Genomic DNA, 12,720 nt, shown 5'->3' with positions numbered 1-12,720 from the left:
ACATCCCAGAATACAGTTCGCACAGCATCATTGATACATCATCTTTACATCACTGACATGTCACCAAAGGGGAGGGGTAGACAGGGGTTACACTAGTTCAACCTTGGCAAACATGCCCAGACAAGTCCTTGGTTCAAGCATAAAAAACATTCCAGTCTGGAAAGAGAATCTGTAAGGATTTATGGGGAAGCTGGACTTAAAATTCACACAGAAACAGAGACTCTTTGTTAAATCTCGCTTGAAAACATCTCAGAGGCTGTGAGAAGATCGAAGGAGAATAATAAATAGAACTGTTGGAAAAGATCTGGATTATGTTGGACTATAATGATTGGAAAGGATTTGGAATTTTGATTAGAAAGGTAGTAATTATCAATGTATAGAATCCTCAGAATTTGAAGCATGGGAAGTCAAGAAATTTTATAATTTGGCATAATATTGGGATTAATGGATATGCATTTGTATAATTTGGAATAATTGGTATCATATGATTGGTTTGTAAATTTTTTTTTAATAAAAATTGATTTATTTATTTTTAAAAGAGAGCGGTAGACTTATAATCTGGGGAACCAGGTTCGTATCTCCACTCCTCCACGTGCAACTGCTGGGTGACCTTGGGCTTCTTTGAAGTCTTTCAGCCCCACTCACCTCACAGAGTGTTTGTTGTGGGAGAGGAAGGGAAAGGAGAATGTTAGCCGCTTTGAGACTCCTTCGGGTAGTGATAAAGCGGGATATCAAATTCAAACAACAACAACAACTCCTCCTCCTCCTCCTCCTCCTCCTCCTCCTCCTCCTCCTCCTCCTCCTCCTCTTCTTCTTCTTCTTCTTCTTCTTCTTCTTCTTCTTCTTCTTCTTCTTCTTCTTCTTCTCCTCCTCCTCCTCCTCCTCCTCCTCCTCCTCCTCCTCCTCCTCTTCCTCCTCCTCCTTCCCTGAGCTGTCAAGTCGAAAGGATACATTCAGGCATAATATTTGTAACATTTAACAACTTTAAAGATGTGGGGGCCCCCTGTAATTTCCATAACACACTGAAAATGAATGTTGAAAAATACAGGGCAGACTAAACTGTGGAAAATGCTCTCAGAAGATCTAAGGAAGAGCACCAACTTTCAAGGGGTATTAGATGATGCAGATATGCAGATGATGCAGCCTTGACAACGCACTCTGAGGAAGGTCTGCACAGACACCTCAACCATTTTGCCCAAGTCTGCAAGCAGTTTGGCCTTATTGATGAGGACCAACATCCTGGGTCCAGACATCACCAGCACCCCATGCATTAGCATTGCTGATCACACACTTGTAAATGGTTTTATCTACCTGGGTTCCCATAACCAGCAGCTCCTTCATCGATGCTGAGCTAGACAAGCACATTAGCAAGGCAGTGTTATAAGAATTTTAATGTCTTATATACAGGAGTATATACATATAATAGATGTTCATAAATGTACCAAGCAAACACATACAGTGGAACCTCGGGTTGCGGACGTAATCCATGATGGAGGCAAGTCCGCAACCCACAGCGTTCGTAACCTGCAGAGCTGCATCTGCGCACGTGTGTGACGCAATTTGGTACTTCTGCACATACGCGAGCAGCGAAACCCGGAAGTAACCCTTTCCAGTACTTCCGGGTTTCCCGCAGTCCGTAACCTGAAAACACGTAAGCTGAAGTGTCTGTAACCTGAGGTACCACTGTACAAATATGTAAACTACATGTCTGAAACCTCCAGAAAAGTCCTGAAACCATTTTCTCTCTCCCAAAATGACCTCAAATATTTCTCTGCAAGGTTGAAGGAAATGGGAAATCTCCCCATTGTCTTTCACAAATCCTGTCTTAAGGGCACATTTAAGATGTGAATAGGGCGAGCCTGTGACTTGGACTCAGGAACTGAGTATTTACCATTATAAAGGAATCGGCAGACTGCCCAAATACTGTACCATAATCAGTTAGCATTCTCAGGTTACCTGGCAGGCAGGTTTTCTGCTGTAGGTGATGTAGGTATAATGTATCTGGGGGGTGGTATTGAGCTACAGGGCGGTGCAATTTAAAATGTCTATATAAGGGCTTGCGCACATGGCTCGGGTTCCCTCCCCCACTCCTGGGGGGGGGGGAAGAGCACCCTGTTGCAACAGCTTTAATAAAGATCAGGCTTACTAGCTGCTTTGCTTCTCAATATTCTCTGGTTGGTCTCTCTTATTTTCTCCTACCGATAGAGAAGACTCTTGAGAGTCCCATGGACTGCAAGAAGATCAAACCTATCCATTCTTAAAGAAATCAGGCTGCAGTACTTTGGCCACCTCATGAGAAGAGAAGACTCCATGGAAAAGACCCTGATGCTGGGAAAGATGGAGGGCACAAGGAGAAGGGGAAGACAGAGGACGAGATGGTTGGACAGTGTTCTCGAAGCTACAATCATGAGTTTGACCAAACTGTGGGAGGCAGTGGAAGACAGGAGTGCCTGGCATGCTCTGGTCCATGGGGTCACGAAGAGTCGGACACGACTGAATGACTAAACAACAACAACAACCGATAGAGAACCCACAAAAGGACTCTATATGGGCTCTTGGGTACCCCATAAGGGAAAATGATTTTTTTTCTCATAACAGCAGCTATGGCAACGGCTCACCTCCACAAAATAGTATGGGAAAATGCAATGCCAGAGAGGGTTCCTCAGCCACTGAGTGAGGCAGAAAGGACAGGGCATCTACCGTATCAACAGGCAAGGGTGGCAGAGCTGGAGATGTGAAGGTCCCCAGCAGGGAAGTCGTATGGGAATCTAAAGTGAGAAGAGATAGGGGAATCAAGAGGGGAAGAGAGAGGGTTCTGAAGGTAAGGATGAGGAGTTTGTGTTTATTTATTAACGTATGTGCATCCTTGGAGCAGGTAGCAAACAGTAAAACACACACCAAGAATAATTGAATAAAATACATATAAATAAGGCTATTTCTTATTTCAAAACTCACAGCTCTTGAATCTGGGGGTGGACAGGCAGCCAGGGCAGAGGTTTAAAGGGGGGGGGTTGCTGTTTCATGATTACAGTATTGCTGTTGTTGGCACCTGTCTGTTTTGAGAAACAATGGAGTTCACCTACAGGGGTGAAGCCAAACTGCTGTGTTACGGTAGCAGCACCGAAGTGACCTCCCTGGGATACAAGACTGGGCAATGTGTCTGGGGGTTCTGGGCTGCTCAGACAATGGGACCCCCCCCCCCAGCCTCACTGATATGGTCCAAAGAAAAGCAGAGCAATACATTTGGCACCAGCTTGGCTGCAGGAATTGCTGCGAGGAGGCATACCAGGTGCCATCCAACCACCTTAGGAACTCCATTCTGGATTTGTGGAGGGTTTAGTCCTGAAGATATACCATGAGGTAGCAAATGTTTAGGATCCAAGTTTTCCTTCTTCTCGATGGGATTCCAGGATTAGAGCAATGCAATTTTAGGGGGAAAACAAGCCTTGGAGCCCTGTTTACATGAGGAGCTACCCTGTGAAGCTGTGAGATGGTGTAGCCATTTGCTTGGAGCCAAACCTAATGAGTCCATGATGGTAGAACATTATTATTATTATTATTATTATTATTATTATTATTATTATTATTATTATTATATCCCAGAATGGAAATGAAATCCCAGTAAGCTGTTCCTTGAACTCTTTCCCGGGCTCCTGCATCTGTGAGGGATCACAGGAGGCCCTTCCCACCCACAAGCCAAGCTGGCTGAGCTGCTCCCTGGGGTTGCCATGGCAATCTCAAAGGAAGGGACCACTCCTTCTGCATCCATGGATGCAAAGGGAGCAGGATGCATGGCAGCAAACGAACACAAGGGGGCAGTAGGGACTCTCCTCACGGCTGACACTCTGGCAGGGGAGGGAGATCTCAGATTTCTTGGGGAATTTTTACTCAATGAAAAAAGCAAAATCACAGCTGCTTCTCACAGCTCCTGCGTTACTAACTAGGTATCCACATGGAATTGCACCAAGAGATGGTTGACGCATTGCAAGGGGGCTTTGCAATGTGTGTGTGTTTGTTTAGTGGGAAGTTGTAATTATCATGTAGCGTATTTAGGGCAGGAATTCTGTAAGAGAGCAGAGGGCAGGTCTTGTCGTAAGGCAGGGGAAAGGGTGGTGGCAAGACTTTTGTCATCTGTTCCCAAACTGGGAGGTGGGACGGGGACAGAGGTGTGTTTTAGGTCTGGGAAGTGTCTGTGGGGGTGGCAAGATGTATTGAATTAACACCAGACCCTCCTGTTTTAACTTTTCACTAAATGGTGTTTACTGAGTTTGTATCTTAGATTTGGGGACCCAGGTGGCGCTGTGGTTAAACCACTGAGCCTAGGGCTTGCTGATCAGAAGGTCGGCAGTTCGAATCCCTGTGACGGGGTGAGCTCCCGTTGCTTGGTCCCAGCTCCTGCCAACCTAGCAGTTCGAAAGCACGTCAAAATGCAAGTAGATAAATAGGAACCACTACAGCGGGCAAGTAGATAAATAGGAACCGCTACAGCGGGAAGGTAAACGGCGTTTCCATGTGCTGCTCTGGTTTGCCAGAAGCGGCTTTGTCATGCTGGCCACATGACCCGGAAGCTATATGCCGGCTCCCTTGGCCAATAATGCGAGATGAGCGTGCAACCCCAGAGTCGGTCACGACTGGACCTAATGGTCAGGGGTCCCTTTACCTTTACCTTTTTGGCAAATTTAATCGATTTGGCTTCTGGGTACAATTCCTGCACCGCCAGGACACATTTGGGAAATGGCAGTTCTGAATACACCTCTCTAGCTACGCACTACAGAAATGGCGCCTACCCCAAATCCATGTAGCTGAATCTGACTCCATTACAGGCAAATAGGGCAGCAGACTAGCTTAGGGAGCGCACAGTTCTGTTCACTCCCTGGCTATCAGAATCTGCTGTCTGGGGCGGCTGCCTCCTCTTGTCTAACGGCAGGGCCATTTCTGCCTGAGCTCCTTCCTGTGGGAGACAAAGGAGGCAGGGAAGGTCGGTCACTCTTGTGCCTGGCGAGCCCGTTGCTGCTCCTGGACTCATTTCCAGAATTTGCCCTTAATTAGGGATCTTTGGTTTTAATGGGTGGATTACTTGTGGGCGCAGGTTGAGGTCCAGATGGTTTCTTCGTTAGTCTAATTAATGGTCAAAGCTTAGATTAAATTCCCTGAGAGGAGGAGGAGGATATGGTCTGGCTGAGGAGAGGGAGCAGAGAGATGGTGTTGACACAGCTGAGGAAATGGATCCTTCCCCTCCTGCCACCAGCCTGTAGACCGCTGGGTGGTTCCTCGGTCATGCTGGGCTCCTGCCCAGCTGCCTCAGCTCACTTCAGATTAACAGGATCCCTACTCCACCCCTGCTTTCCAATCCCTTAATGGAGAAGAAGCCGTTTTATGTCTCTCTTGCTTTCTGTGGGACACATTGCCCTGGAGTGCATTGGGCTTGTTAGGCAAGCTGGCATGAGGACTTGGTGGCCCCAGAACCAGCTTCAGCTGCTAAGCAGGCATTCAAGAGCTGAGCATGGTTTCCGAGCAGGTGCCCTGTTTCCATGTGAAAGTGCTGGTGGACTTGTTATAGGCCTTCAGGCTTTCTTCGACTACAGGGCAGGCACAGGAAGAGATGGGGATTTCACTCCCGGGTTCTGCAAGCCATGCCTTGGGTCCTGTTCCACACCTGCAATTAATGTCTTCATGGTTTGATTCCCAGGGCATCCAGGATTGTTCTCTTTCCTTGTTACCAGGCTCATATAGAGCTGTTCTCCTGGGGTGAGTAAAGCGCTTTCTGCAGATGTTCCATAGAATTGTAGAGTTGAAAGGGACCCCAAGTGTCATCTAGTCCAACCCCCTGCAATGCAGGAATCTCAGATAAAGCATCCATGACAGATGGCCATCCGATCCAACCTCTGGTTCAAAACCTCCCACCGAGAGTTCACAACCTTCCGAGGGAGACTGTTCCACTGTCGAACTGCTTTTACTGTAGTTAGAATCATAGAATCATAGAGTTGGAAGAGACCACAAGGGCCATCTAGTCCAACCCCCTGCCAAGCAGGAAACACCATCAAAGCATTCTTGACATACGGCTGTCAAGCCTCTGCTTAAAGACCTCCAAAGAAGGAGACTCCACCACACTTCTTGGCAGCAAATTCCACTGCCGAACAGCTCTTACTGTTGGTTTGGTTCTACTCTCCAGAGCAGAAAACAAGCTTGCTCCATTTTCCATGGGACAGCCCTTGAGATAACTGAAGATGGCTTTCATATTTCTTCTCAGTCTCCTCTTTTCCAGACTAAACAAACCCAGGTCCATCAACCATTCCTCATAAGACCTGGGTTCAAAAGCAACCTATATTTTCTCTTTTACTCTACTAAGAGCCAAGGTGGCCATGGATGATTTTTATTAGCCAATTATAAGAAATAGTGGCACCAACTGAAGGTTAAATAAACAAATTCACACCGTGTACTTCAGTACAGTCTAGGGCTGCTCAATGAACTCTGGTGTCATGGAGGCTTCTGAATGACCTTGGTGGAGTCTGGTAAGCAAGAGAATCGAAAACAAGATTCCTTTAATCAGGGTGGAAATTCTGCTTTTTATTGCCCTGCAGCTAAAGTGAGGAAAGTGATTGGTCACATTTTGCCAAATGGCTTCCACGATTTCCTTGTAGCAGGTAGAAACCCGAGTGTCTTGAAGGGACGGCAGAAAACTTGCCTGCTTCACCAGAGGTGGGCAGAGAATGAATGCAGCAGCTCCACAAGATCCCATAGGCTGGCCTGTTTGGGCAGACAACACAAGTCATGACCCACAGAGTAAAACAACAAACCTGCTGGGATTTCCCTGGCTTGTTGTAAGCAGTACTGCATTCCAGCGCCCTGAAGGCAGACAAGCCCATAAGAAACAAATGAGGTAAGGTGATACCAGCAATTTCACCAGCGATGCTTAGAAGCAAAAGTTTCCTGGCTTTCGGTCTTCGTACAGCTTTGCATTGGGTAAAATTTGCCAGGCAAGAGCCATCAGTTTCTACCTTTCTCCTCCATTCCAAGCCATGCCTATTCAGCCTGTGTTTTATTTCCTCCACCTGTTACAAGAGCACAGAATCATAGAATTACAGAGTTGGAAGGGACTCCAAGGGCCATCTAGTCCAGCAATGCAGGTGCCACAGCTGAAGAATTCCTGACAGGTGACCATTCAATCTCTGCTTACAAAACTCAAATGAAGGAGAGTCCCCCAACTTCCAAGGGAGTCCGTTCCACTGTTATATGGCTCTTATTGTCAGAAAGTTTTTTCCGAATGTTTAGTTGGAATATCCTTCCTTACAGTTTGAATCCGTTTGTTCGGGTCTCAAGCTTGCTCCATCTTCTATGGGGCAGCCCTTCAGATACTGGAAGATGGCTTTCATTTCACCTCTCAGTCTCCTCTCTTCCAGGCTGAACAGAAGTTTAGGACCTTTTGCTAGAGTTGTAACATGTGTTTGTTATGAATATGTGTTTACTGTAACCTGTTGCCCCAAGAAGTTATTGCACAAGAGGAATAAAAGCAGGTTGTTTTATAATAATAATATAATACTAATTTATTATTTGTACCCCGCCCATCTGGCTGGGTTTCCCCAGCCACTCTGGGCGGCTTCCAACAAAGATTAAAAAATAATCTTTATTACAGGAAATGAAGGTGACTGAATATATGTGTGCTGGTTAAGGATAATTAAACATATATTATTCCTAACAAACACACATTACAACTCTAGCAAAAGGTCTTAAAGCTCTTGGGAGTGTGTGCTAGACATGGGTTCAGACACACATATGCAGCCTATGGAATTGGCTCCCGATAAGAGGAAGCCAGCCCATCACAGAACCTGCAGAACTGGATTTGCACCCCCTCCGAGGGTTGCATGCCAGGATCAGTCCAACAGGCATGGTGGCGCAGACAGTGGAGAGATTTTAACTTCCCTGCTGAGGTAGGAAATTCCTCTGCATTGGGAGAGGATGTTCTTAGGGAGCCACAGGTGCTGCAGGACACAGGGTATCTGATGAAGTGTGCATGCACACGAAAGCTCATACCAAAATAAAACTTAGTTGGTCTTTAAGGTGCTACTGAAGGAATTTTTTATTTAGATCAGTTAAATGTTTATTGAAACTCCAATTAAAACTATTTAATTCAATCTATTCAACAAAATTGGTGAATTTGATCCATTGAGACCAGCTTTTCAAAGTCTGGAAAGTTATTTGCACCTCCAGGGTGTGCCCTGCTTGCCTCTCAGTGACCACCTGGGTCATTCTACTGCCCACTTTGGGAACCACTGCCTTATGCAAATGCATGTGGCTGCAGGGGCATTTGAATTGTGCGGTGATAGCAGCAGGTAAAGGTAAAGGACCCATGGACGGTTGAGTCCAGTCAAAGGAGACTAAGGGATACGGCGTCCATCTGGCTTCAGGCCGAGGGAACCGGCGTTTGTCCGGTCGTGACCCCATGACCTCGTTTCTCCAGGTAGCCCTAGTCGGGCCATCGGCCACCTCACAGCTTGCCAAAAGCGCAGGCCCAATACCGATGCCTGCGGGGGTGGGGGTGGTGCCCAATTGTGGTTGGTCTGGAGAAAGAGCTGGAGAAAAGAGTATGACAGAGGGATAGGATTTTTAAAATTATTTTTAAAGGAAACCCTCCAGTCATGGCCTTAAGTGGGCCAATGCACAGGATTCGCGCGTGGACATTCACTCCGCCCGTTTCCCCGTATTTAAGATCCACTTTCTTCCTGGTCTCTAGAAGCGGCTTCTTCAGCAACCTGTCCTGGACCTTCGGCTTCAGGGAAGCGAGTCTTTCCCGGGGAAGCCTAGCAGAGGGGCTGCGACCGCAGATGGAACTCTACACATGCCCAGGGGCAGCCTCCCCCTCGGATCCCCCGCAGCACGGAGGAGAAGGCGGGCCAGGGCCGCCCCTGCCGCGGCACGCTCGATCGGTGTGCTCGGCCGCCCCACGAGCCTCGTCTTCTCGCCTTCAGAGGAGCCCTGCGCCTTTAAGACGCGCGGTGGCCCCTCAAGCCAAGGGGCGGAGCTTGCCGCGGCGCCGCCCTCTCCCTGAGGGAGCAAAGCCGGCCCGAGCTCCGGCGACGGGAGGGCGGGGCTTCCTCTACGGCGCCGCCCCCTCTTCCGCTCGCGCTTCCTCCTTCGACACGCACTAGAGGCGAGGAAAAGGCGGGGCTCCCGCTCTGGCTCCGCCCCCCGGCCCCCTCGAGAGGCGCGAAGAGGCGAGGCGAGGGGGCGGAGCTTCCTTCCGTGGCCCCGCCCTTCCCTAGGCGAGCGAGTGAGCGCGGCCGAGCCCGGCCAGAGCAGCTGAATCCCTTCCTCGCTTCTTCGCGGCCGCTGCTGTAGCTGCTTCTTCGCGCCGCCGCCTCGCGCTCCCCACCCACGTCCGCCAGGTGAGTCCGCGCTTCCGCTCGACTCCCCCTCCCACCGCGCGCGCCCCGTCAGCCTCGTCCCAGAACGACTATTGGGCGCCGCCATTCGCCCCCCGAGGACGGGGGGGCACGCGGGGAAAGGCGAAGGAACCTGCCGCGGCCGCCGCGACTGCTCTCCGGACTCTCCCTCCCTCGACTGCTCCGCCGCCTCCCGGACTTGCCTCCCCTCAGCCCCGGCGCCTTCTGTCCCTCAGAGCCGCCTCTTCTTTCTCTCCGTCGTCCCCCATTCCCGCCGCTCCGGTCCCCGCTCCCGCCTCGCCGCACGAACACAGCGCCGGGGGAGCCGCGCGGGGCCTCCTGGGAGCCGTAGTCCGCTCCCTCGGACCGCGCAGGGACGGCGGCGCGGGCGGGACTACGCTTCCCGGCGGCCCCCGCGCGGGAGGGCTTCTTCTCGCTCCCCGTTTTCACCGGGGCGGCGGGGGGAGCAAGGAGGGCGCGCGCGTGGCTCCGGGGGAACGGAAGGGGCGGTCCCTGGAGGAAGGGGGCGGGGCGCTGAGCGGCTTCTGCAGGGGGCAGGAAACACGCCTGGACCCGCTTCGGGGGCTTAGGGAGAATCGTAGAACGGTAGAGTTGAGAAGGGACCCCCAACGGCCATCTAGTCCAGCCCCCTGCAATGCAAGAATCGCAACTGAAGCAGGGGGAGGGGGGCTTCCCGTGAGCGCCTGCACGGCCCCCTCTTTCGGTGGGGTGGGGACAAAGTTCCTTCCTTCAAGGGAAGGGTTTTCCTCGTGTCCCGGGTCAAAAGCGAAGCCACCCCCTCCCCATGCCTGCGCCCTTCCCATCAGTTGCTCAGCCCCGCAAGCTGTTTGCCCATCTGCCTTGCTGTCTTTGCATCTGCCCCGGTTCTCCCACCCAAAGACTCCGGCTCCACACACGACAACTCCGGGCAGCTTTGTACTCGTGGGCCGAGTGCCTGGCTCCGTGAGCTCTCCTCTCTTACCCCTCCCCGCCCCCAGCAACTGCGAAATGTGGGAGCTGGTGCGGCCGTTCGAGCTTCTCCCTAGTGGGAGCCTCTGCAGGGCTTTCCTGACCTAATTTTGCAGACAATCGCCTATTCAGGCCGGATCTGGTGCTGCCTGAGAAAACATGATTGGTGGAGAGGGAGCGCCTCAATTTCCAGTTTGGGTTTTGTTTGCCATCTCTCCAATCTGTCCCGTGGGGCAGGAGTTGGCATAGGGAGATGCTTTCTTTTGCCCTCCCAACACCCATCTTTGAAGAGGAGGGCTAAGTCTCTTCTCATGCTGACATTTTTTCTCTCCCTTCCTCCCCTCCTGGCAAAGAGGTGCAGTTTGGTGTGTGTTGCACTGGAGGCATGGGGTGGGAGTGAAGCCTGCCAGGTCTCCTGTTTAGCATCCGCCTGGCCAAGGTGCACACTTTCCTTCCAGGAAGTTGGGTGGCTCTCTGGCTGCCAGAGGAACAGCAGTTGCTCTGCTCCAGCCCCGAACTTGGCATGAAGTCTCCCTCCATGGTGACTTTGGCCAGGCTTTATCATAATGTCGGTAGACTGGTGACTACAAAGGGGACAGAGTTTGATGTGCTGTGAGAGAGTTTTAGTGAGGAATGCAGCGGGCCCTCTTCCTAATCTCGCTTGTGCTGACCTGCCAAAACATGACACTGATTTCCAGATGGCATTGGCCGTGTGAACTTTGGGGCTGAGGCTGTTGGGACTGCCTAGGTGATTCCCACCCCCACCCCCCCTCTTTACAAACAGCTCTGGGGTTTCTCTTTGGGATGGATCTCCAAACAAAGGGTCAATGTGTCATCGGAGAAGCTGAATAGGAAAAATGGAATCCAAACAGACAAAAATGACATTAAAGGAGGGGGGTGTTAAACTTGCTCACTTTGCCTGGAGGTATTGGCTCCATTATACAGTACTCTGCAAGGAACAGCTGCATCGGGAGGCGGAGGCAGCAGCCGAGAGCAGGAGGATTTGCAGCATTAGGGGCAGAGTACTGTCAGACACCGACTTAATAACCCCCCTATTGTTTGTCTGGACATATTGGAACACAGGAGGTGCTTGCCGGGCAGGAAAGTGGCTCTTAGAAGGGGCTGCAGAAAATCCTGGGAGTGTCTAGGAAGATTGGGATTGTTTACCAGGGAAGGGAGGCAAATAAACAGGGGTCTAATAAAGGCCTGCAAATGGTGCTCGGAGCAGCACCAGAAGAGAGCAAGTGCGAGAATAGTTTTAGTCTTTGAAGCCCTGGGTGCCAGCTTCTGAGTTTATGTGGGAGAGGAGACTGTGTGCTTGGTCTGTGCTGGTAGCCTGTACATTCTGTGGTGATGGGAATGTGAACAACTCAGTGTTTGGCATTCGAGTCTTGCAGGTGTGTATTGCATGCAGTTGGAGCAAGCAGGTGTCCTAGGTCCTTAAGAAGAGCCTGCTGGGTCAGGCCAAAGAGGGCCCATCTAACTAGCACCCTTTACTCACAGTGAGGCCTAGGACCATGTCTGTTGCCCAAACCTGGACCTTAGCAGTGGCAGGCCAGGCCAGGTGCCGGCTTCCTCTGCTGCTGCCTTTGTTAGAGGAGCTTCCAGAATCACTGGGCTGAAAGCAACCAAAAAACCCTCCTTATCTGCACCCTTTTCACTTGGCAAGGTCTGTTGCATATCACCCTTACAATTTAGACTTTAAGGTGCAGTGGGGAAAAGGCCAGAGGGTTGGCATGAAACGCTTGCTGTGTTGCTGCAGTGTCCAGTTCCACAGACTAAAAATACGGTTTCCCACGTGTGAAATAGGTGTTCCATGAATGTCCAGCAAAACAAATGCACAGGTGTGTCCAAGTGTCGGAAACGGTTGTCCAGCTCGGCTCAGAAGCGTGGGGAAAATTCAGGTGCCTTCCTGTCTTCAAGGCCTAAAGTTAGTACTTGTTGGGAGTGAGGTGTGCTCCCAGGTTTGGTTTGTTGGGGAGAGTGTAGCAGGTTGTCAAATGCTCCTGGGCCAGGTCAGCATCAGCCTGCCTTTAAGAGGAACAAAACCAGAGAGTCCAAATGGGAGAGTTTCTGTTTGTTCTAAAGTTACACAAAGGACTCTCCAGGCAGGGGTAGCTGTCCTTAAGCAAACAGCCACTCCCCTGCAGTGTTTGCCTCCCAAACATTCCTGCTGCAGGCACCTGAAAGTGAAATGGGCGGAAGGTGCAGGGCGGCAATTATGGGCTGTGAGGGATTGTCTGTAGCTCGGAAGTCTTAATGCATTGCCTGAATCCTGCCTCTGATCTGCACGCAGCTGCCCCTTGGCTGCCTGGGATCAAACGCCCAATTTTATAGCCAAAATTGTTAGAAAGCAGTGAATTCTCCCCAA

The 12,720-nt window shown here is 50.6% G+C and overlaps 1 protein-coding gene across 2 annotated transcripts in view; it reads left to right on the top strand.

Moving 5' to 3' along the window:
- The first annotated feature begins 9,218 nt into the window (after positions 1-9,218).
- Positions 9,219-12,720, top strand: part of SIPA1L3 (signal induced proliferation associated 1 like 3) — a 78,792-nt gene continuing 75,290 nt past the window's right edge. For both annotated transcript variants that reach the window (XM_060275506.1, XM_060275503.1), the window contains exon 1: positions 9,219-9,383. The gene's annotated coding sequence lies outside the window, so the exon portion shown is untranslated. The remainder of the gene's footprint in view (positions 9,384-12,720) is intronic.

Source organism: Zootoca vivipara, chromosome 6 (genome assembly GCF_963506605.1).
Source record: "Zootoca vivipara chromosome 6, rZooViv1.1, whole genome shotgun sequence".
Lineage (NCBI taxonomy): Eukaryota > Metazoa > Chordata > Lepidosauria > Squamata > Lacertidae > Zootoca > Zootoca vivipara.
Note: the sequence above shows the minus strand (reverse complement) of the source record. Positions and strands in the feature narration are given on the sequence as shown.